The sequence below is a fragment of the Phyllobates terribilis genome, unplaced genomic scaffold, assembly GCF_046119375.1.
Source record: "Phyllobates terribilis strain yellow unplaced genomic scaffold, ASM4611937v1 Scaffold_4__5_contigs__length_816908805, whole genome shotgun sequence".
Taxonomy (NCBI): Eukaryota; Metazoa; Chordata; class Amphibia; order Anura; family Dendrobatidae; genus Phyllobates; species Phyllobates terribilis.
Window position 1 is genome coordinate 262,740,805 of NW_027362764.1, and position 23,998 is coordinate 262,764,802.

The following is a 23,998-nucleotide window of genomic DNA, read 5'->3' on the forward strand; positions in this document are numbered from 1 at the left end:
AAAAAAACAGTAATAGTGTCTCCCTGACTGTTCAGACACCAATATATCTGTTTAAAAGAGTCTGGTGTTGGCCAGATAACTAGAACTTTGGTTTTGCAGTTCCACGGTTCTAATCTCCTTTTTATTACCATTTTTCCATTGATAGTGCGAGTGTTAGCTATTTTACTTAATTTACAATGGGCAAGGAGCGTGGCAAGGGACGTGGAACTGGACGTTCTGGTGATGGTGCGTGTAGAGGACGGGGCCGTGGCCAAGATGAAAATGTGCCACAACCAACAGCCACATCTTCTCGCTCTTACTTCTTGACTGAATTACTAGGGAAGCACACTACAACACCAATATTGCGAACTGATCAGTGTGAACGGGCTATTAATTGGATAGCAGATAATACTTCCAGTTACCTGGGCACCAACACCTCCGGTCTGTCTTCGACACGGTCAAGTTTTAGTAGCCGTGAGTCTCGACCGCATACTCCTCCTCATCCTGATGCTACTTCTTCCCACCATGCCGAGTGTCGTCAGACAGTAACTGATCCCACACTTGGACACTCTGAAGAGCTGTTCACTGGTCCATTTCCATATTTGTGCCCCTCGCCTGCTCCGCTTGAAGTGGTGGAAGAGGCGATCCCATGTAGCGATGCGCAAATATTTGAACAGCCATGGCCACAGGAAGTCGACGCTGGCAATTTGTCACAAGAGGTGGACGATGACGAGATACAATTGCCACGAAGTGAGGAGGAGGATCGTGCTACGCAAGTGGAAGAGGAGGAGGTGGTGGATGATCTAGTAACTGACCCAACGTGGCAGGGGGACACGCAGAGCAATGCCAGCAGCACACAGGGGGTGGGAGGCAGAGTACCCCAACAGGCAGGAAGAAGCAGTGTGGTGGCCGCACACAGAAGGCGGGCAGCAGCTCCCCGCAACACCAACACGAGGGACATTGCCAGTACAACCGGTAGGTCTTCCAGAGTCTGGAATTTTTTTAAAGACTCTGCTGATAACCCCAAAAAGGCCATATGTACCACCTGCCATGCCAGCATCAGCAGGGGTGACAAAACTACCAGCCTGACCACCACCAGCATGATCAGGCACATGTCAACAAAGCACCCGACTTTGTGGGGCGAACCCCAGGGTCCACGACCAGTGTCAGCGGGTGTCACCACTGCTTCTTCCGCTGTTGTGCGTGTAAGAGAACCCCCTGTTGTGCGTGCAAGGCAATCCCCTGTCCATACTGCATGCAAAGATGACCCCTCCTCTCAGTCTTCACTTGTTAAAGCAGTTTCTCAAGAAACAGCATCAGCGTCCTTGTCCACGTCCCACCGCAGCGTTCAATTGTCCATATCCCAGAGCTTTGAATGAAAGAGCAAATTCCCAGCCAACGACCCACAGGCCACAGTCCTAAATTCGCACATTTTATGATTGCTTGCGTTGGAAATGCTGCCTTTTAGTCTGGTGGAGACGGAATCCTTCCGCAACCTTATGGCGGTGGCCGTCCCTCGGTACTCGGTCCCCAGCCGACACTATTTTGCCAGGTGTGCCATCCCCTCACTACACAAGCACGTGTCCCAAAGCATCTGCCGTGCCCTCAACAACGCAGTTACTCTGAGAGTCCACCTGACAACGGACACGTAGACAAGTGCTTGTGGCCAGGGACGGTACATCTCCCTGATGGCACACTGGGTAAACATAGTGGAAGCCAGGACCCAGTCGGACCTTGGGACGGAACACATCCTCCCCACACCGAGGATTGCGGGTCCTATGTCAGTCAGAGTTGCCCCCACAGTGTACAGCTCCTGCGCATCATCCTCCTCCTCCTCCTCATGTTCAGCCTCCATCTCAGATATCACCACATCAGTTACCAGCTGGAAACACTGCAGTACTGCCTCAGCCAAGCGACAACAGGCTTTGCTGAAACTCATAAGCTTAGGTGATAAACCTCACACTGCTTGTGAGTTGTGGACAGCTGTGAAAGAGCAGGCAGATCTGTGGCTGAGACTGCTGAACCTACAACCAGACATGGTCGTGTGTGACAATGGCCATAACCTGGTGGCGGCTCTGAGGCGAGGCGAAATCACACACGTACCTTGCCTGGCTTATGTGCTTAACCTCGTGGTTCAGCGGTTTCTTAAATCGTACCCCGAGTTGCCAGATCTGCTCGTGAAAGTTCGCCGCCTGTCAGCTCATTTTCGCAAGTCGGCTACAGCTTCCACCGCCCTTGCTGTGTTGCAGCAGCGTTTGCAGCTTCCGGCACACCAACTGGTGTGTGATGTCCCCACACGTTGGAACTCTACCCTCCACATGTTGCAAAGGATTTGTGAGCAGAAGAGAGCAGTTGTGGAGTACCAGCTGCAACAAGGCTGTCGATATTCAGGTCAGACTCCACACATAAGACCTCAGGAGTGGACCTGGATGTCTGACATATGTACCATCCTGACAAATTTTGAGGAGTCCACCAAGATGGTGAGTGGTGATGACTCCATCATTAGCGTCAGCATCCCACTTGTCTGTCTTTTGCAAAGCTCTCTGCAGAGCATTAAAGAGGATGCATTGCAGCCAGAGTATGATGAGATGGGTCAAGAAGCCGTTGCGGTCGATTACACACAGACCAGCCTCATCTCATCCCAACGTGCATTGGGGGACAATGAGGGAGAGGAGGAGGAGGAGGAGGAAGAACAGGAGCTGGTATCATGCGCTGTAGAAGGTGGTACCTGTACAACTGTCATACCGTCGGTTCAGCGTGGGTGGCCTGAGGACGGGGGGGAGGAGGAGGAGGAGGAGAGCATGGTCAGTCGTCATCTTGGTGAGGACACGGAAGTCTTGCCCATTACCAGTCTGGCACGCATGGCTGACTTTATGTTACGCTGCCTTAACCGTGAACCTCGCGTTGTCAAAATGTTGGGTGACAGTCATTACTGGTTGGTGACACTTTTAGACCCCCGCTACAAGGAGAACTATCACTCTCTTATTACTGAGGTGGAAAGGTCCACAAAAATGTGGCAGTACCAGAAGGCCCTTGCTGCAGAACTGTTAAAAAAATTCCCATCTGAAGATGCTAGCGGCAGAGGTCACAGATCGTTAACCAAGGAGTACAGGCGAGAGACACGCAACTCCAATCCAGCAGAGGCAGGGGAACACTGTCAACATTCTGGGACAGTTTTCTGATACCCGCCCAGCTTACAAGCCCTGAGGTTTGGTGTACTCTCACAAAGAGTGGAAAGTTTCAAAAGATGGTGAGGGAGTACCTTGCCGACTGTACCAGCGTCCTCCGTGATGCTTCTGTGCCTTTTAATTATTGGGTATCCAAGCTGGACACTTGGAATGAACTCGCTCTGTACGCCTTGGAGGTCCTCGCCTACCCTGCCGCTAGAGTGTTATCGGAGCATGTTTTTAGTGCCACTGTTGGAATTATAACTGATAAGCGCACTCGCCTGTCAACTGACAATGCTGACAAGCTGACCCTTATCAAAATGAACAAGGGCTGGATTGGGCTAGACTTCTCATCACCACCAAATGACAGCAGAGTAACATAAAGTCAAATCCATTGTGTTATTTCGGGAGGTGTATTCCCATGCACCGCTTCACACCCACACATGGGTATACGCTTCCTCATTTCGGCTGTATTTTGCTCTTCTCCTTATCCTCAGCCTCCACCACCACTATACCACCAGGGTGACCATAGTCCGTCTTGCCAGCATTGCAAGTTCCTCCGTCCTAATTTTCGGCAGCTTTTGCTTGGAAGGCAAAGGCAAAGACTATGGGAGACCCACTCCCCAATAATGGGAATAATGTTTTAAATATGCTGTACTGCATGGCTCTTGTTTGCCAGCATTGCAAGTTCCTCAGTCCTAATTTTTGGCAACTTTTGCTTGGCAGTCATAGGCAAAGACTATGGGAGACCCACTCCCCAATAATGGGAATAATGTTTTTAATGTGCTGTACTGCATGGCTCTTGTTTGCCAGCATTGCAAGTTCCTCCGTCCTAATTTTGGCAGCTTTTGCTTGGAAGGCAAAGGCAAAGACTATGGGAGACCCACTCCCAAATAATGGGAATAATGTTTTTAATATGCTGTACTGTATGGCTCTTGTTTGCCAGCATTGCAAGTTCCTCTGTACTAATTTTTGGAAACTTTTGCTTGGAAGGCATAGGCAAAGACTATGGGAGACCCACTCCCCAATAATTGGAATAATGTTTTAATATGCTGCACTACATAGCTCTTGTTTGCCAGCATTGCAAGTTACTCAGTCCTAATTTTTGGCAGCTTTTGCTTGGAAGGCATAGGCAAAGACTATGGGAGACCCACTCCCCAATAATGGGAATAATGTTTCTAATATGCTGTACAGCATGGCTCTTGTAAGGGGCATGAAAACTGCCTTGTTAAACCACTCTGAACTCCACAGCTCTTTCAATGGGGCATTAAAACAGTCTTGATAAGTTACTATCACCTCCACCAATCTTCCACGGGGCCTTAAAACTGTCTTGTTAAGCTACTGTGACCTCCACGTCTCTTCCTACGGGCATTAAAACTGTCTTGCTAAGCTACTGTGACCTCCACGTCTCTTCCAAGGGGCTTTAATACCGTCTTGTTAAACCACTCTGAACTCCACAGCTCTTCCAAGGGTTATTAAAACCGTCTTGTTAAGCTACTGTGACCTCCACAACTCTTCCAAGGGGCATTAAAACCATCTTGTTAAAAAACTCTGAACTCCACAGCTGTTCCAAGAGGAATAAAACTGTCTTGTTAAGGTAATGTGACCTCCACCACTCTTCCAAGGGACATTAAAACCGTCTTGTTAAAACACTCTGTACTCCACGTCTATTCCAAGGGGCATTAAAACCGTCTTGTTAAGCTACTGTGACCACCATGTCTCTTTCAAGGGGCGCTAAAACCGTCTTACTAAGCTACTGTGACCTCCACGTCTCTTCCAAGGGGCATTAATACCGTCTTGTTAAGCTGCTGTGACCTCCACCACTTTTCAAAGGGGCGTTAAAACCGTATTGTTAAACCACTCTGAACTCCATAGCTCTTCCAAGGGGCATTAAAACGGTATTGTTAAGATACTGTTAAATCCACCACTCTTCCAAGGGGCATTAAAAGCATCTTGTTAAGCTACTGTGCCCTCTACCACTCTTCCAAGGGGCATTGATATTGCATTTTTAATCCACTGTGACCTCCACCACTCTTCCAAGGGGCATTAAAACCATCTCGTTAAGCTATTGTGACCTCCACCACTCTTCTAAGGGGCATTAAAACTGTCTTGTTAAACCACTCTGAACTCCACAGCTCTACCAAGGGGCATTAAAACCGTATTGTTAAACCACTCTGAAGTCCACAGCTCTTCCAAGGGGCATTAAAACCGTCTTGTTAAGCTATTGTGACCTCCACGTCTCTTCCAAGGGGCATTAAAACTTTCTTGCTAAGTTAATATGAACTCCACGTCTCTTCCAAGGAGCATTAAAACCATCTTGTTAAGCTAATGTGACCTCCACCACTCTTCCAAGGGGCATTAAAACTGTCTTGTTAAACCTCTCTGAACTCCACAGCTCTTCCAAGGTGCATTAAAACATCTTTTTAAGCTACTGTGACCTCCACCACTTTTCCAAGGGGCATTAAAACCATCTTGTTAAACCACTCTCAACTCCACAGCTCTTCCAATTGGCATTAAAACCGTCTTATTAAGCTACTGTGACCTCTACCACTCTTTCAAGGGGCATTGATTTTGTCTTTTTATTCCACTGCGACTTCCAGCACTCTTCTAAGGGGAATTAAAATCGTCTTGTTAAGCTACTGTGACCTCCACCACTCTTCCAAGGGGCTTTAAAACTGCCTTGTTAAGCTACTGTGACCTCCACCACTCTGCCAAGGGGCATTAAAACTGTCTTGTTAAGCCACTGAGACTTCCACCACTCTTCCAAAGAGCATTAAAACTGTCTTTTTAAGCTACTGTAACCTCCACCACTCTTTCAAGGGACATTAAAACCGTCTTCTTAAGCTACTGTGACCTCCACCACTCTTCTAAGGGGCAATAAAACTGTCTTGTTAAGCTACTGTGACCTCCACGTCTCTTCCAAGGGCCATTAAAACTGTCTTGATAAGCTAATGTCACCTCCACCACTCTTCCAAGGGGCATTAAAAACGTCTTGATAAACCACTCTGAACTCCAAGTCTCTTCCAAGGGGCATTAAAAGCATCTTGATAAACCACTCTGAACTCCACAGCTCTTCCAAGGGGCATTAAAACCGTATTGTTAAGCTACTGTGACCTCCACCACTCTACCAAGGGGCCGTAAAACCGTCTTCTTAAACCACTCTGAACTCCACGTCTCTTCCAATGGGCATTAAAACCATCTTGTTAAACCACTCTGAACTCCACAGCTCTTCCAAGGGGCATTAAAACTGTGTTGTTAAGCTACTGTGACCTCCACGTATCTTCCAAGGGGCATTAAAACTGTCTTTGTTAAGCTACTTTGACCTTCACCACTCTTCCAAGGGGCATTATAACCATCTTGATAAACCACTCTGAGCTCCACAGATCTTCCAAGGGGCATTAAAACCATCTTTTTAAGCTACTGTGACCTCCACGTCTATTCCAAGGGGCATTAAAACAGTCTTGTTAAGCTACTGTGACCTCTACGTCTCTTCCAAGGGGCATTAAATCCATCTTGTTAAGCTACTGTGACCTCTACCACACTTCCAAGGGGCATTGAAACCGTCTTGTTAAACCACTCTGAACTCCACATCTCTTCCAAGGGGCATTAAAACCATCTTTTTAAGCTACTGTGACTTCCACCACTCTTCCAAGGGGCATTAAAACCATCCTTTTAAACCACTCTAAACTCCACAGCTCTTCCAAGGGGCATTAAACCTGTCTTGTAAAGCTACTGTGACCTCTACCACTCTTCCAAGGGGCATTGATATTGTCTTTTTAATCCACTGCAAACTCCACATCTTTTCCAAGGAGCATTAAAACCGTCTTGTTAAGCTACTGTGACCTCCACGTCTCTACCAAGAGGCATTTAAACCATCTTGGTAAGCTACTGTGACCTCCGCGCCTTAACCAAGGGGCTTTAATCCCGTCTTGTTAAGCTACCGTTACCTCCACCACTCTTCCAAGGGGCATTAAAACTGTCTTTTTAAGCTACTGTGACCTCCACGTCTCTTCCAAGGGGCATTAAAACTGTCTTGTTAAGCTACTGTGACCTCCACGTCTCTTCCAAGGGGCTTTAATACCATCTTGTTAAACTACTCTGAACTCCACAGCTCTTCCAAGGGGCATTAAAACCATCTGGTTTAACCCCTCTGAACTCCACAGCTCTTCCAATGGGCATTAAAACCGTCTTGTTAAGCTACTGTGACCTCCACCACTCTTCCAAGGGGCATTAAAACCATCTTGTTAAACCACTCTGAACTCCACAGTTCTTCCAAGAGGCATTAAAACTGTCTTGTTAAGCTACAGTGAACTCCACCACTCTTCCAAGGGACATTAAAACCGTGTTGTTAAACCACTCTGAACTCGATAGCTCTTCCAAGGGGCATTAAAACCGTCTTGTTAAGCTTCTGTGACCACCACGTCTCTTTCAAGGGGCACTAAAACCGTCTTATTAAGCTACTGTGACCTCCACGTCTCTTCCAAGGGGCATTAATACCATCTTGTTAAGCTGCTGTGACCTCCACCACTTTTTCAATTGGCATTAAAACCGTATTGTTAAACCACTCTGAACTCCATAGCTCTTCCAAGGGGAATTAAAACGGTATTGTTAAGCTACTGTTAACTCCACCACTCTTCCAAGGGGCATTAAAACCATCTTGTTAAACCACTCTGAACTCCACAGGTCTTCCAAGGGGCATTAAAACCATCTTGCTAAGCTACTGTGCCCTCTACCACTCTTCCAAGTGGCATTGATATTCTCTTTTTAATCCACTGTGACCTCCTCCACTCTTCCAAGGGACATTAAAACTGTCTTCTTAAGCTACTGTGACCTCCACCACTTTTCCAAAGGGCATTAAAACAGTGTTGTTAACCTACTGTGACCTCCACCACTCTTCCAAGGGGCATTAAAACAGTCTTGTTAAACCACTCTGAACTCCACAGCTCTTCCAAGGGGCATTAAAATCGTCTTGTTAAGCTACTGTGACCTCCAAATACTCTTCCAAGGGGAATTAAAACTGTCTTGTTAAGCTACTGTGACCTCCACCACTCTTTCAAGGGGCATTAAAACCGTTCTATTGAGCTACTGTGACCTCCACGTCTCTTCCAAGGGGTATTATTAACCGTCTTGTTAAGCTGCTCTGACCTCCACCACTCTTCCAAGGGGTATTAAAACCGTCTTGTTAAACCACTCTGAACGCCACAGCTCTTCGAAGGGGCATTAAAACCGTCTTGTTAAGCTACTGTGACCTCCACCACTATTCCAAGGGGCATTCAAACCATCCTGTTAAGCTACTGTGACCTCCATGTCTTTTCCAATGGGCATTAAAACCATCTTGGTAAGCTACTGTGACTTCCACGTCTCTAACAAGGGGTATTATTAACCGTCTTGTTAAGCTGCTCTGACCTCCACCACTCTTCCAAGGGGCATTAAAAGTGTCTTGTTAAGCAACTGTGACCTCCACCACTCTTCCAAGGGGCATGAAAACTGTCTTGTTAAGCTATTGTGACCTCCATCACTCTTCCAAGGGACATTAAAACTGTCCTGTTAAGCTACTGTGACCTCCACCACTCTTCCAAGGGGCATTAAAACTGTCTTGTTAAGCTACTGTGACTTCCACTTCTGTTCCAAGGGGCATTAAAACTGTCTTGTTAAGCTAATGTGACCTCCACCACTCTTCCAAGGGGCACTAAAACTGTCTTGTCAAACCACTCTGAACTCCACGTCTCTTCCAAGGGCATTAAAACCATCTTGTTAAACCACTCTGAACTCCACAGCTTTTCCAAGGGGCATTAAAACCGCCTTGTTAAGCTACTGTGACCTCCACCACTCCTCCAAGGGGCATTAAAACCGTCTTGTTAAACCACTCTGAACTCCACAGCTCTTACAAGGGGCATTAAAACCGTCTTGTTAAGCTACTGTGACCTCCACCACTCTTCCAAGGGGCATTAAAACCATCTTGTTAAACCACTCTGAACTCCACAGTTCTTCCAAGAGGCATTAAAACTGTCTTGTTAAGCTACAGTGAACTGCACCACTCTTCCAAGGGACATTAAAACCGTCTTGTTAAACCACTCTGAACTCGATAGCTCTTCCAAGGGGCATTAAAACCGTCTTATTAAGCTACTGTGACCTCCACGTCTCTTCCAAGGGGCATTAATACCGTCTTGTTAAGCTGCTGTGACCTCCACCACTTTTCCAATTTGCATTAAAACCGTATTGTTGAACCACTCTGAACTCCATAGCTCTTCCAAGGGGCATTAAAACGGTATTGTTAAGCTACTGTTAACTCCACCACTCTTCCAAGGGGCATTAAAACCATCTTGTTAAACCACTCTGAACTCCACAGGTCTTCCAAGGGGCATTAAAACCATCTTGCTAAGCTACTGTGCCCTCTACCACTCTTCCAAGGGGCATTGATATTGTCTTTTTAATCCATTGTGACCTCCTCCACTCTTCCAAGGGACATTAAAACTGTCTTCTTAAGCTACTGTGACCTCCACCACTTTTCCAAAGGGCATTAAAACAGTGTTGTTAACCTACTGTGACCTCCACCACTCTTCCAAGGGGCATTATAACAGTCTTGTTAAACTACTCTGAACTCCACAGCTCTTCCAAAGGGCATTAAAACCATCTTGTTAAGATACTGTGACCTCCACGTCTCTTTCAAGGGGCATTAAAACCATCTTGTTAAACCACTCTCAACTCCACAGTTCTTCCAAGGGGCATTAAAACCGTCTTATTAAGCTACTGTGACCTCTAACACTCTTTCAAGGGGCATTGATTTTGTCTTTTTATTCCACTGCGACTTCCAGCACTCTTCTAAGGGGAATTAAAATCGTCTTGTTAAGCTACTGTGACCTCCACGTCTCTTCCAGGGGGCATTAAAACTGTCTTGTTAAGCTACTGTGACCTCCACCACTCTTCCAAGGGGCAATAAAACTGCCTTGTTAAGCAACTGTACCTCCACCACTCTACCAAGGGGCATTAAAACTGTCTTGTTAAGCTACTGTGACTTCCACCACTATTCCAAAGGTATTAAAACCGTCTTGTTAAGCTACTGTAACCTCCACCACTCTTTCAAGGGACTTTAAAACCGTCTTCTTAAGCTACTGTGACGTCCACTACTCTTCTAAGGGGCAATAAAACTGTCTTGTTAAGCTACTGTGACCTCCATGTCTCTTCCAAGGGGCATTAAAACTGTCTTGATAAGCTAATGTCACCTCCACCACTCTTCCAAGGGGCATTAAAAACATCTTGATAAAGCACTCTGAACTCCAAGTCTCTTCCAAGGGGCATTAAAACCATCTTGATAAACCACTCTGAACTCCACAGCTCTTCCAAGGAGCATTAAAACAGTCTTGTTAAGCTACTGTGACCTCCACCAGTCTTCCAAGGTGCATTAAAACTGTCTTGTTAAGCTACTGTGACCTCCACCATTCTTCCAAGGGGCATTAAAACTGTCTTGTTAAGCTACTGTAACCTCCACGTCTCTTCCAAGGGGCATTAAAACTGTCTTGTTAAGCTACTGTGACCTCCACCACTTTTCCAAGGGGCATTAAAACTGTCTTGTTAAACCACTCTGTACTCCACGTCTATTCCAAGGGGCATTAAAACCGTCTTGTTAAGCTACTGTAACCTCCACGTATCTTCCAAGGGGTATTAAAACAGTCTTGTTAAGCTGCTCTGACCTCCACCACTCTTCCAAGGGGCATTAAATCCGTCTTGTTAAACCACTCTGAATGCCACAGCTCTTCGAAGGGGCATTAAAACCATCTTGTTAAGCTACTGTGACCTCCACCACTATTCCAAGGGGCACTAAAAGCATCCTGTTAAGCTACTGTGACCTCCATGTCTTTTCCAATGGCCATTAAAACCATCTTGGTAAGCTACTGTGACTTCCACCTCTCTTCCAACGGGCATTAAAACCATATTGTTAAGCTACTGTGACCTCCACCACTCTTCCAAGGGGCATTAAAACTGTCTTGTTAAGCTACTGTGACCTCCACCACTCTTCCAAGGGGCATGAAAACCATCTTGTTAAGCTACTGTGGCCTTCACCACTCTTCCAAGGGACATTAAAACTGTCTTGTTAAGCTACTGTGACCTCCACCACTCTTCCAAGGGGCATTAAAACTGTCTTGTTAAGCCACTGTGACCTCCACTTCTTTTCCAAGGGGCATTAAAACTGTCTTGTTAAGCTAATGTGACCTCCACCACTCTTCCAAGGGGCACTAAAACTGTCTTATTAAATCACTCTGAACTCCACATCTCTTCCAAGGGCATTAAAACCATCTTGTTAAACCACTCTGAATTCCACAGCTTTTCCAAGGGGCATTAAAATCGACTTGTTAAGCTACTGTGACCTCCACCACTCCTCCAAGGAGCATTAAAACCGTCTTGTTAAACCACTCTGAACTCAACAGCTCTTCCAAGGGGCATTAAAACCATCTTGTTAAGCTATTGTGACCTCCACGTCTCTTCCAAGGGGCATTAAAACTTTCTTGCTAAGTTAATATGAACTCCACGTCTCTTCCAAGGAGCATTAAAACCATCTTGTTAAGCTACTGTGACCTCCACCACTCTTCCAAGGGGCATTAAAACTGTTTTCTCAAACCTCTCAGAACTCCACAGCTCTTCCAAGGTGCATTAAAACATCTTTTTAAGCTACTGCGACCTCCACAACTTTTACAAGGGGCATTAAAACCATCTTGTTAAACCACTCTCAACTCCACAGCTCTTCCAAGGGGCATTAAAACCGTCTTCTTAAGCTCCTGTGACCTCTACCACTCTTTCAAGGGGCATTGATTTTGTCTTTTTATTCCACTGCGACTTCCAGCACTCTTCTAAGTGGAATTAAAACCGTCTTGTTAAGCTACTGTGACCTCCACGTCTCTTCCAAGGGGCATTAAAACTGTCTTGTTAAGCTACTGTGACCTCCACCACTCTTCCAAGGGGCATTAAAACTGCCTTGTTAAGCTACTGTGACCTCCACCACTCTGCCAAGGGGCATTAAAACTGTCTTGTTAAGCTACTGTGACTTCCACCACTCTTCCAAAGGGCATTAAAACCGTTTTGTTAAGCTACTGTGACCTCCACCACTCTTTCAAGGGACATTAAAACCGTATTCTTAAGCCACTGTGACCTCCATCACTCTTCCAAGGGGCATTAAAACTCTCTTGTTAAGCTACTGTGACCTCCACCACTCTTCCAAGGGGCAATAAAACTGTCTTGTTAAGCTACTGTGACCTCCACGTCTCTTCCAAGGGGCATTAAAACTGTCTTGATAAGCTAATGTCACCTCCACCACTCTTCCAAGGGGCATTAAAAACGTCTTGATAAATTACTCTGAAATCCAAGTCTCTTCAAAGGGGCATTAAAACCATCTTGATAAACCACTCTAAACTCCACTGCTCTTCCAAGGGGCATTAAAACCGTCTTGTTAAGCTACTGTGACCTCCACCACTCTTTACCAAGGGGCCATAAAACCATCTTGTTAAACCACTCTGAACTCCATGTCTCGTCCAAGGGACATTAAAACTGTGTTGTTAAGCTACTGCGACCTCCACGTCTCTTCCAAGGGGCTTTAAAACTGTCTTTGTTAATCTACTTTGACCTCCACCACTCTTCCAAGGGGCATTATAACCATCTTGTTAAAACACTCTGAACTCCACAGCTCTTCCAAGGGGCATTAAAACTGTCTTTTTAAGCTACTGTGACCTCCAAGTCTGTTCCAAGGGGCATTAAAACAGTCTTGTTAAGCTACTGTGACCTCTACGTCTCTTCCAAGGGGCATTAAATCCATCTTGTTAAGCTACTGTGACCTCTACCACACTTCCAAGGGGCATTGAAACCGTCTTGTTTAACCACTCTGAACTCCACATCTCTTCCAAGGGGCATAAAAACCATCTTTTTAAGCTACTGTGACCTCCACCACTCTTCCTAGGGACATTAAAACCATCCTTTTAAACCACTCTAAACTCCACAGCTCTTCCAAGGGGCATTAAACCTGTCTTGTAAAGCTACTGTGACCTCTACCACTCTTCCAAGGGGCATTGATATTGTCTTTTTAATCCACTGCGAACTCCACATCTTTTCAAAGGAGCATTAAAACCGTCTTGTTAATCTACTGTCACCTCCACATCTCTTCCAATGGGCATTAAAACCATCTTGTTAAGCTACTGTGACCTCCACGCCTTTTCCAAGGGGCATTAATACGGTCTTTTTAAGCTACCGTGACCTCCACCACTCTTCCAAGGGGCATTAAAACTGTCTTTTTAAGCAACTGTGACCTCCACCACTCTTCCAGAGGGCATTAAAGCTGTCTTGTTAAGCTACTGTGACCTCCATGTCTCTTCCAAGGGGCATTAAAACTGTCTTGATAAGCTAATGTCACCTCCACCACGCTTCCTAGGGGCATTAAAAACGTCTTGATAAAGCACTCTGAACTCCAAGTCTCTTCCAAGGGGGCATTAAAACCATCTTGATAAACCTCTCTGAACTCCACAGCCCTTCCAAGGGGCATTAAAACCATCTTGTTAAGCTACTGTGACCTCCACCACTATTCCAAGGGACCGTAAAACCGTCTTGTTAAACCACTCTGAACTCCACGTCTCTTCCAACGAGCATTAAAACCATCTTGTTAAACCACTCTGATCTCCACAGCTCTTCCAAGGGGCATTAAAACTGTGTTGTTAAGCTACTGTGACCTCCACGTCTCTTCCAAGGGGCATTAAAACTGTCTTTGTTAAGCTACTTTGACCTCCACCACTCTTCCAAGGATCATTATAACCATCTTGTTAAACCACTCTGAACTCCACAGCTCTTCCAAGGGGCATTAAAACTGTCTTTTTAAGCTACTGTGACCTCCACGTCTGTTCCAAGGGGCATTAAAATCATCTTGTTAAGCTACTGTGACCTCTAGGTCTCTTCCAAGGGGCATTAAATCCGTCTTGTTAAGCTACTGTGACCTCTACCACACTTCCAAGGGGCATTGAAACCGTCTTGTTAAACCACTCTGAACTCCACAGCTCTTCCAAGGGTCATTAAAACCATCTTTTTAAGCTACTGTGACCTCTACCACTCTTCCAAGGGGCATTAAAACCATCCTTTTAAACCACTCTAAACTCCAGAGCTCTTCCAAGGGGCATTAAACCTGTCTTGTAAAGCTACTGTGACCTCTACCACTCTTTCAATGGGCATTGATATTGTCTTTTTAATCTACTGCGAACTCCACATCTTTTCCAAGGAGCATTAAAACAGTCTTGTTAAGCTACTGTGACCTCCACGTCTCTTCCAAGGGGCATTAAAACCATCTTGTTAAACTTCTGTGACCTCCACGCCTTTTCCAAGGGGCATTAATCCCGTCTTGTTAAGCTACCGTGGCCTCCACCACTCTTCCAAGGGGCATTAAAACTGTCTTTTTAAGCTACTGTGACCTCCACCACTCTTCCAGGGGGCATTAAGACTGTCTTGTTATACCACACTGAACTCCACAGCTCTACCAAGGGGCATTAAAACTGTCTTGCTAAGCTCCTGTGACCTCTACTACTCTTCCAAGGGGCATTGATATTGTCTTTTTGTTCCACTGCGACCTCCACCACTCTTCCAAGAGGCATTAAAACCATCTTAATAAGCTACTGTGACCTCCACGTCTCTTCCAAGGGGCATTAAAACAGTCTTGTTAAGCTACTGTGACCTCCACGTCTTTTCCAAGGGGCATTAAACCTGTCTTGTTAAGCTACTGTGACCTCCACCACTCTTCCAAGGGGCATTAAAACTGTCTTGTTAAAATACTGTGACCTCCACCACTTTTCCAAGGGGCATTAAAACGGTCTTGTTAAGCTACTGTGACCTCCACCACTGTTCCAAGCGGCATTAAAACAATCTTGTTAGACCACTCTGAGCTCCATAGCTCTACCAGGGGGCATTAAAACCATCTTGTTAAGCTACTGTGACCTCCACAGCTCTTCCAAGGGTCATTAAATCCATCTTGTTAAACCACTCTGAACTCCACAGCTCTTCCAAGGGGCATTAAAACCGTCTTGTTAAGCTACTATGACCTCTACCACTCTTCCAAGGGGCATTGATAATATCTTTTTATTCCACTGCGACCTCCACTTCCCTTCCAAGGGGCATTAAAACCGTCTTGTTAAGCTACTGTGACCTCCACGTTTCTTCCAAGGGGCATTAAATCTGTCTTGTTAAACTACTGTGACCTTCACGTTTCCTCCAAGGGGAATTAAAACCGTCTTGCTAAGCTACTGAGACCTCCATCACTCTTCCAAGGGGCATTAAAGCCATCTTGTTAAGCTACTGTGACCTCCACCACTCTTCCAATGGACACTTAAACTGTCTTGTTTAGCTACTGTGCCCTCTACCACTCTTCCAAGGGGCATTAAAACTGTCTTGTTGTGCTACTGTGACCTTCACCACTCTTCCAAGGGGCATTAAAACCATCTTGTTAAGCTACTGTGACCTCCACGTCTCTTCCAAGGGGCATTAAAACCATCTTTTTAAGCTACTGTGACCTCTACCACACTTCCAAGGGGTATTAAAACCGTCTTGTTAAACCACTCTGAACTCCACAGCTCTTCCAAGGGGCACTAAAACCATCTTGTTATACTACTGTGACCTCTTTCACTCTTCCTAGGGGCATTAAAACCGTCTTGTTTAGCTACTGTGACCTCCACGTCTTTTCCAAGCGGCATTAAACCCGTCTTGTTAAGCTACAGTGACCTCCACCACTCTTCCAAGGGGCATTAAAACTGTCTTGTTAAGCTACTGTGACTTCCACCACTCTTCCAAGGGGCATTAAAACCGTCTTGTTAAGCTACTGTGACCTCCACCGCTCTTCCAAGGGACACTAAAACTGCCTTGTTTAGCTACTGTGACCTCCACCACTCTTCCAAGAGGCATTAAAACTGTCTTGTTAAGCTACTGTGACCTCCACCACTATTCCAAGGGGCATTAAAATTATCTTGTTAAACCACTCTGAACTCCACAGATTTTCCAAGGGGCATGAAAACCATCTTGTTAAGCTACTGTGACCTCCATGTCTCTTCCAAGGGGCATTAAAACTGTCTTGATAAGCTAATGTCACCTCCACCACGCTTCCTAGGGGCATTAAAAACGTCTTGATAAAGCACTCTGAACTCCAAGTCTCTTCCAAGGGGCATTAAAACCATCTTGATAAACCTCTCTGAACTCCACAGCCCTTCCAAGGGGCATTAAAACCATCTTGTTAAGCTACTGTGACCTCCACCACTATTCCAAGGGACCGTAAAACCGTCTTGTTAAACCACTCTGAACTCCACGTCTCTTCCAACGAGCATTAAAACCATCTTGTTAAACCACTCTGATCTCCACAGCTCTTCCAAGGGGCATTAAAACTGTGTTGTTAAGCTACTGTGACCTCCACGTCTCTTCCAAGGGGCATTAAAACTGTCTTTGTTAAGCTACTTTGACCTCCACCACTCTTCCAAGGATCATTATAACCATCTTGTTAAACCACTCTGAACTCCACAGCTCTTCCAAGGGGCATTAAAACTGTCTTTTTAAGCTACTGTGACCTCCACGTCTGTTCCAAGGGGCATTAAAATCATCTTGTTAAGCTACTGTGACCTCTAGGTCTCTTCCAAGGGGCATTAAATCCATCTTGTTAAGCTACTGTGACCTCTACCACACTTCCAAGGGGCATTGAAACCGTCTTGTTAAACCACTCTGAACTCCACAGCTCTTCCAAGGGTCATTAAAACCATCTTTTTAAGCTACTGTGACCTCTACCACTCTTCCAAGGGGCATTAAAACCATCCTTTTAAACCACTCTAAACTCCAGAGCTCTTCCAAGGGGCATTAAACCTGTCTTGTAAAGCTACTGTGACCTCTACCACTCTTTCAATGGGCATTGATATTGTCTTTTTAATCTACTGCGAACTCCACATCTTTTCCAAGGAGCATTAAAACAGTCTTGTTAAGCTACTGTGACCTCCACGTCTCTTCCAAGGGGCATTAAAACCATCTTGTTAAACTTCTGTGACCTCCACGCCTTTTCCAAGGGGCATTAATCCCGTCTTGTTAAGCTACCGTGGCATCCACCACTCTTCCAAGGGGCATTAAAACTGTCTTTTTAAGCTACTGTGACCTCCACCACTCTTCCAGGGGGCATTAAGACTGTCTTGTTATACCACACTGAACTCCACAGCTCTACCAAGGGGCATTAAAACTGTCTTGCTAAGCTCCTGTGACCTCTACTACTCTTCCAAGGGGCATTGATATTGTCTTTTTGTTCCACTGCGACCTCCACCACTCTTCCAAGAGGCATTAAAACCATCTTAATAAGCTACTGTGACCTCCACGTCTCTTCCAAGGGGCATTAAAACAGTCTTGTTAAGCTACTGTGACCTCCACGTCTTTTCCAAGGGGCATTAAACCTGTCTTGTTAAGCTACTGTGACCTCCACCACTCTTCCAAGGGGCATTAAAACTGTCTTGTTAAAATACTGTGACCTCCACCACTTTTCCAAGGGGCATTAAAACTGTCTTGTTAAGCTACTGTGACCTCCACCACTGTTCCAAGCGGCATTAAAACAATCTTGTTAGACCACTCTGAGCTCCATAGCTCTACCAGGGGGCATTAAAACCATCTTGTTAAGCTACTGTGACCTCCACAGCTCTTCCAAGGGTCATTAAAACCATCTTGTTAAACCACTCTGAACTCCACAGCTCTTCCAAGGGGCATTAAAACCGTCTTGTTAAGCTACTATGACCTCTACCACTCTTCCAAGGGGCATTGATAATGTCTTTTTATTCCACTGCGACCTCCACTTCCCTTCCAAGGGGCATTAAAACCGTCTTGTTAAGCTACTGTGACCTCCACGTTTCTTCCAAGGGGCATTAAATCTGTCTTGTTAAACTACTGTGACCTTCACGTTTCCTCCAAGGGGAATTAAAACCGTCTTGCTAAGCTACTGTGACCTCCATCACTCTTCCAAGGGGCATTAAAGCCATCTTGTTAAGCTACTGTGACCTCCACCACTCTTCCAATGGACACTTAAACTGTCTTGTTTAGCTACTGTGCCCTCTACCACTCTTCCAAGGGGCATTAAAACTGTCTTGTTGTGCTACTGTGACCTTCACCACTCTTCCAAGGGGCATTAAAACCATCTTGTTAAGCTACTGTGACCTCCACGTCTCTTCCAAGGGGCATTAAAACCATCTTTTTAAGCTACTGTGACCTCTACCACACTTCCAAGGGGTATTAAAACCGTCTTGTTAAACCACTCTGAACTCCACAGCTCTTCCAAGGGGCACTAAAACCATCTTGTTATACTACTGTGACCTCTTTCACTCTTCCTAGGGGCATTAAAACCGTCTTGTTTAGCTACTGTGACCTCCACGTCTTTTCCAAGCGTCATTAAACCCGTCTTGTTAAGCTACAGTGACCTCCACCACTCTTCCAAGGGGCATTAAAACTGTCTTGTTAAGCTACTGTGACTTCCACCACTCTTCCAAGGGGCATTAAAACCGTCTTGTTAAGCTACTGTGACCTCCACCGCTCTTCCAAGGGACACTAAAACTGCCTTGTTTAGCTACTGTGACCTCCACCACTCTTCCAAAAGGCATTAAAACTGTCTTGTTAAGCTACTGTGACCTCCACCACTCTTCCAAGGGGCATTAAAATGATCTTGTTAAACCACTCTGAACTCCACAGATTTTCCAAGGGGCATGAAAACCATCTTGTTAAGCTACTTTGACCTCCACGTCTCCCACAATGGGCATTAAAACTATCTTGTTAATCTACTGTGACCTCTACCACACTTCCAAAGGGCATTAAAACCGTCTTGTTAAACGACTCTGAACTCCACAGCTCTTCCAAGGGGCATTAAAACCGTCTTGTAAAGCTACTGTGACCTCTTTCACTCTTCCAAGGGGCATTGATATTGTCTTTTTATTCTACTGCGATCTCCACCACTCATCCAATGGGAATTAAACCCGTCTTGTTAAGCTACTGTGACCTTCTCGTCTCTTTCAAGGGGCATTAAAACCATCTTGTTAAGCTACTGTGAACTCCTCGTCTCTTCCAAGGGGCATTAAAAAAGTCTTGTTAAACTACTGTGACCTCCACCACTCTTCCAAGGGGCATTAAAACTGTCTTGTTAAGCCACTGTGACCTCCAACACTCTTCCAAGGGGCATTAAAACTGTCTCGCTAAGATACTGTAACCTCCACGTATCTTCCAAGGGGTATTAAAACTGTCTTGTTAAACTACTGTGACCTCCACCACTATTCCAAGGGGAATTAAAAAAATCTTGTTAAGCTACTGTGACCTCCACGACTCTTCCTAGGGGCATTAAAACCATCTTGGTAAGCTATTGTTACCTCCACGGCTCTACCAAGGGGCATTAAAACCATCCTGTTAAGTTACTGTGGCCTCCACCACTCTTCCAAGGGGCATTAAAACTGTCTTGGTAAACTATTGTGACCTCCACCACTCTTCCAAGGGGCATTAAAACCGTCTTGTTAAGCTACTGTGACCTCTACCAATCTTCAAAGGAACACTAAAACTGTCTTGATAACCTACTGTGACCTCCACCAATCTTCCAAGGGGCATTAAAACTGTCTTGTTAAGCTACTGTGACCTCCACCACTCTTCCAAGGGGCATTAAAACTGTCTTGTTAAGCTACTGTGACCTCCACGTCTCTTCCAAGGGGCATTAAAACAGTCTTGTTTAGCTAATGTGACCTCCACCACTCTTCCAAGGGGTACTAAAACTGTCTTGTTAAACCACTCTGAACTCTACGTCTCATCCAAGGGCATTAAAACCATCTTGTTAAACCACTCTGAACTCCACAGCTTTTCCAAGGGGTATTAAAACCGTCTTGTTAAGCTACTGTGACCTCCACCACTCCTCCAAGGGGCATTAAAACCGTCTTGTTAAACCACTCTGAACTCCACATCTCTTCCAAGGGGCATTAAAAATGTCTGGTTAAGCTAATGTGACCTCCACATCTCTTCCAAGGGGCATTAAAACCGTGTTGTTAAGCTACTGTGACCTCCACCACTCTACCAAGGGGCATTAAAACCGTCTTGTTGAACCACTCTGAACTCCACAGCTCTTCCAAGGGGCATTAAAACCATCTTGTTAAGCTATTGTGACCTCCACGTCTCTTCCAAGGGGCATTAAAAGTTTCTTGTTAAGTCACTATGACCTCCATGTCTCTTCCAAGGGGCATTAAAACCATCTTGTTAAGCTACTGTGACCTCCACCACTCTTCCAAGGGGCAATAAAACAGTCTTGTTAAACCTCTCTGTACTCAACAGCTCTTCCAAGGGGCATTAAAAAATCTTTTTAAGCTACTGTGACCTCCACCACTCTTCCAAGGGGCATTAAAACCATCTTGTTAAACCACTCTCAACTCCACAGCTCTTCCAAGGGGCATTAAAGCCGTCCTTTTAAGCTACTGTGACCTCCACGTCTCTTCCAAGGGGCATTAATACTGTCTTGTCAAGCTACTGTGACCTCCACCACTCTTCCAAGGGGCATTAAACCCGTCTTGTTAAGCTACTGTGACCTCCACGTCTCTTCGGAGGGGCATTAAAACTGTCTTGTTAAGCTAATGTCACCTCCACCACTCTCCCAAGGGGCAATAAAACCGTTTTGTTAAACCACTCTGAACTCCACGTCTCTTCCAAGGGGCATTAAAACCATCTTGATAAACCACTCTGAACTCCACAGCTCTTCCAAGGGGCATTAAAACCGTCTTATTAAGCTACTGTGACCTCCACCACTCTTCTAAGGGGCCGTAAAACCGTCTTGTTGAACCACTCTGAACTCCAAAGCTCTTCCAAGGGGCATTAAAACTGTCTTGTTAAGCTACTGTGACCTCCACGTCTCTTCCAAGGGGCATTAAAACTGTCTTTGTTAAGCTACATTGACCTCCACCACTCTTCCAAGGGGCATTAAAAAATCTTGTTAAGCTACTGTGACCTCCACGACTCTTCCTAGGGGCATTAAAACCATCTTGGTAAGCTATTGTTACCTCCACGGCTCTTCCAAGGGGCATTAAAACCATCTTGTTAAGTTACTGTGGCCTCCACCACTCTTCCAAGGGGCATTAAAACTGTCTTGGTAAACTATTGTGACCTCCAACACTCTTCCAAGGGGCATTAAAACCGTCTTGTTAAGCTACTGTGACCTCTACCAATCTTCAAAGGAACATTAAAACTGTCTTGGTAACCTACTGTGACCTCCACCAATCTTCCAAGGGGCATTAAAACTGTCTTGTTAAGCTACTGTGACCTCAACCACTCTTCCAAGGGGCATTAAAACTGTCTTGTTAAGCTACTGTGACCTCCACGTCTCTTCCAAGGGGCATTAAAACAGTCTTGTTTAGCTAATGTGACCTCCACCACTCTTCCAAGGGGTACTAAAACTGTCTTGCTAAACCACTCTGAACTCTACGTCTTATCCAAAGGCATTAAAACCATCTTGATAAACCACTCTGAACTCCTCAGCTTTTCCAAGGGGTATTAAAACCGTCTTGTTAAGCTACTGTGACCTCCACCACTCCTCCAAGGGGCATTAAAACCGTCTTGTTAAACCACTCTGAACTCCACAGCTCTTCCAAGGGGCATTAAAAATGTCTGGTTAAGCTAATGTGACCTCCACATCTCTTCCAAGGGGCATTAAAACCGTCTTGTTAAGCTACTGTGACCTCCACCACTCTACCAAGGGGCATTAAAACCGTCTTGTTGAACCACTCTGAACTCCACAGCTCTTCCAAGGGGCATTAAAACCATCTTGTTAAGCTATTGTGACCTCCACGTCTCTTCCAAGGGACATTAAAAGTTTCTTGTTAAGCTACTGTGACCTCTACCACTCTTCCAAGAGGCATTAAAACCGTCTTAATAAGCTACTGTGACCTCCACCACTCTTCCAAGAGGCATTAAAACCGTCTTAATAAGCTACTGTGACCTCCACGTCTTTTCCAAGGGGCATAAAACCTGTCTTGTTAAGCTACAGTGACCTCCACCTCTCTTCCTAGAGGCATTAAAACTGTCTTGTTAAGCTACTGTGACCTCCACCACTCTTCCAAGGGGCATTAAAACTGTCTTATTATGCTACTGTGACCTCCACCACTCTTGCAATGGGCATTAAAACCGTCTTGTTAAACCACTCAGAACTCCACAGCTCTATCAGGGGGCATTAAAACCGTCTTGTTAAGCTCCTATGACATCTGCCAGTCTTCCAAGGGTCATTGATATTGTTTTTTTATTCCACTGCGACCACCACCACTCTTCCAAGTGGCTTTAAAACCATCTTTTTAAGCTACTGTGACCTCCACCACTGTTCCAAGGGGAATTAAAATTGTCTTGTTAAGCTACTGTGACGTCCACCACTCTTCCAAGGGGCAATAAAACCGTCTTGTTAAGCTACTGTGACCTCCACCACTGTTGCAAGGGGCATTAAAACCATCTTGTTAAACCACTCTGAACACCACAGCTCTACCAAGGGGCATTTAAACCATCTTGCTAAGCTACTGTGACCTCCACCACTCCTCCATGGGTGATTAAAACCGTCTTGTTATACCACTCTGAACTCCACAGCTCTTCCAAAGGGCATTAAAAACGTCTTTTTAAGCTACTATGACCTCTACCACTCTTCCAAGGGGCATTGATATTGTTTTTCTTTCCACTGCGACCTCCACCCCTCTTCCAAGGGGCATTAAAACCGTCTTTTTAAGCTACTGTGACCTCCACGTCTCTTGCAAGGGGCCTTAAAACCGTCTTGTTAATCTACTGTGACCGCCACGTCTTTTCCAAGGGGCATTAAACCCATCTTGTTAAGCTACTGTGACCTCCACCACTCTTCCAATGGGCATTAAAACTGTCTTGTTAAACCACTCTGAACTCCACAGCTCTTCCAAGGGGAATTAAAACTGTCTTGGTAAGCTACTATGACCTCCACGTCTCTTCCAAGGGGCATTAAAAGTTTCTTGTTAAGTCACTATGACCTCCATGTCTCTTCCAAGGGGCATTAAAACCATCTTGTTAAGCTACTGTGACCTCCACCACTCTTCCAAGGGGCAATAAAACAGTCTTGTTAAACCTCTCTGTACTCAACAGCTCTTCCAAGGGGCATTAAAAAATCTTTTTAAGCTACTGTGACCTCCACCACTCTTCCAAGGGGCATTAAAACCATCTTGTTAAACCACTCTCAACTCCACAGCTCTTCCAAGGGGCATTAAAGCCGTCCTTTTAAGCTACTGTGACCTCCACGTCTCTTCCAAGGGGCATTAATACTGTCTTGTCAAGCTACTGTGACCTCCACCACTCTTCCAAGGGGCATTAAACCCGTCTTGTTAAGCTACTGTGACCTCCACGTCTCTTCGGAGGGGCATTAAAACTGTCTTGTTAAGCTAATGTCACCTCCACCACTCTCCCAAGGGGCAATAAAACCGTTTTGTTAAACCACTCTGAACTCCACGTCTCTTCCAAGGGGCATTAAAACCATCTTGATAAACCACTCTGAACTCCACAGCTCTTCCAAGGGGCATTAAAACCGTCTTATTAAGCTACTGTGACCTCCACCACTCTTCTAAGGGGCCGTAAAACCGTCTTGTTGAACCACTCTGAACTCCAAAGCTCTTCCAAGGGGCATTAAAACTGTCTTGTTAAGCTACTGTGACCTCCACGTCTCTTCCAAGGGGCATTAAAACTGTCTTTGTTAAGCTACATTGACCTCCACCACTCTTCCAAGGGGCATTAAAAAATCTTGTTAAGCTACTGTGACCTCCACGACTCTTCCTAGGGGCATTAAAACCATCTTGGTAAGCTATTGTTACCTCCAC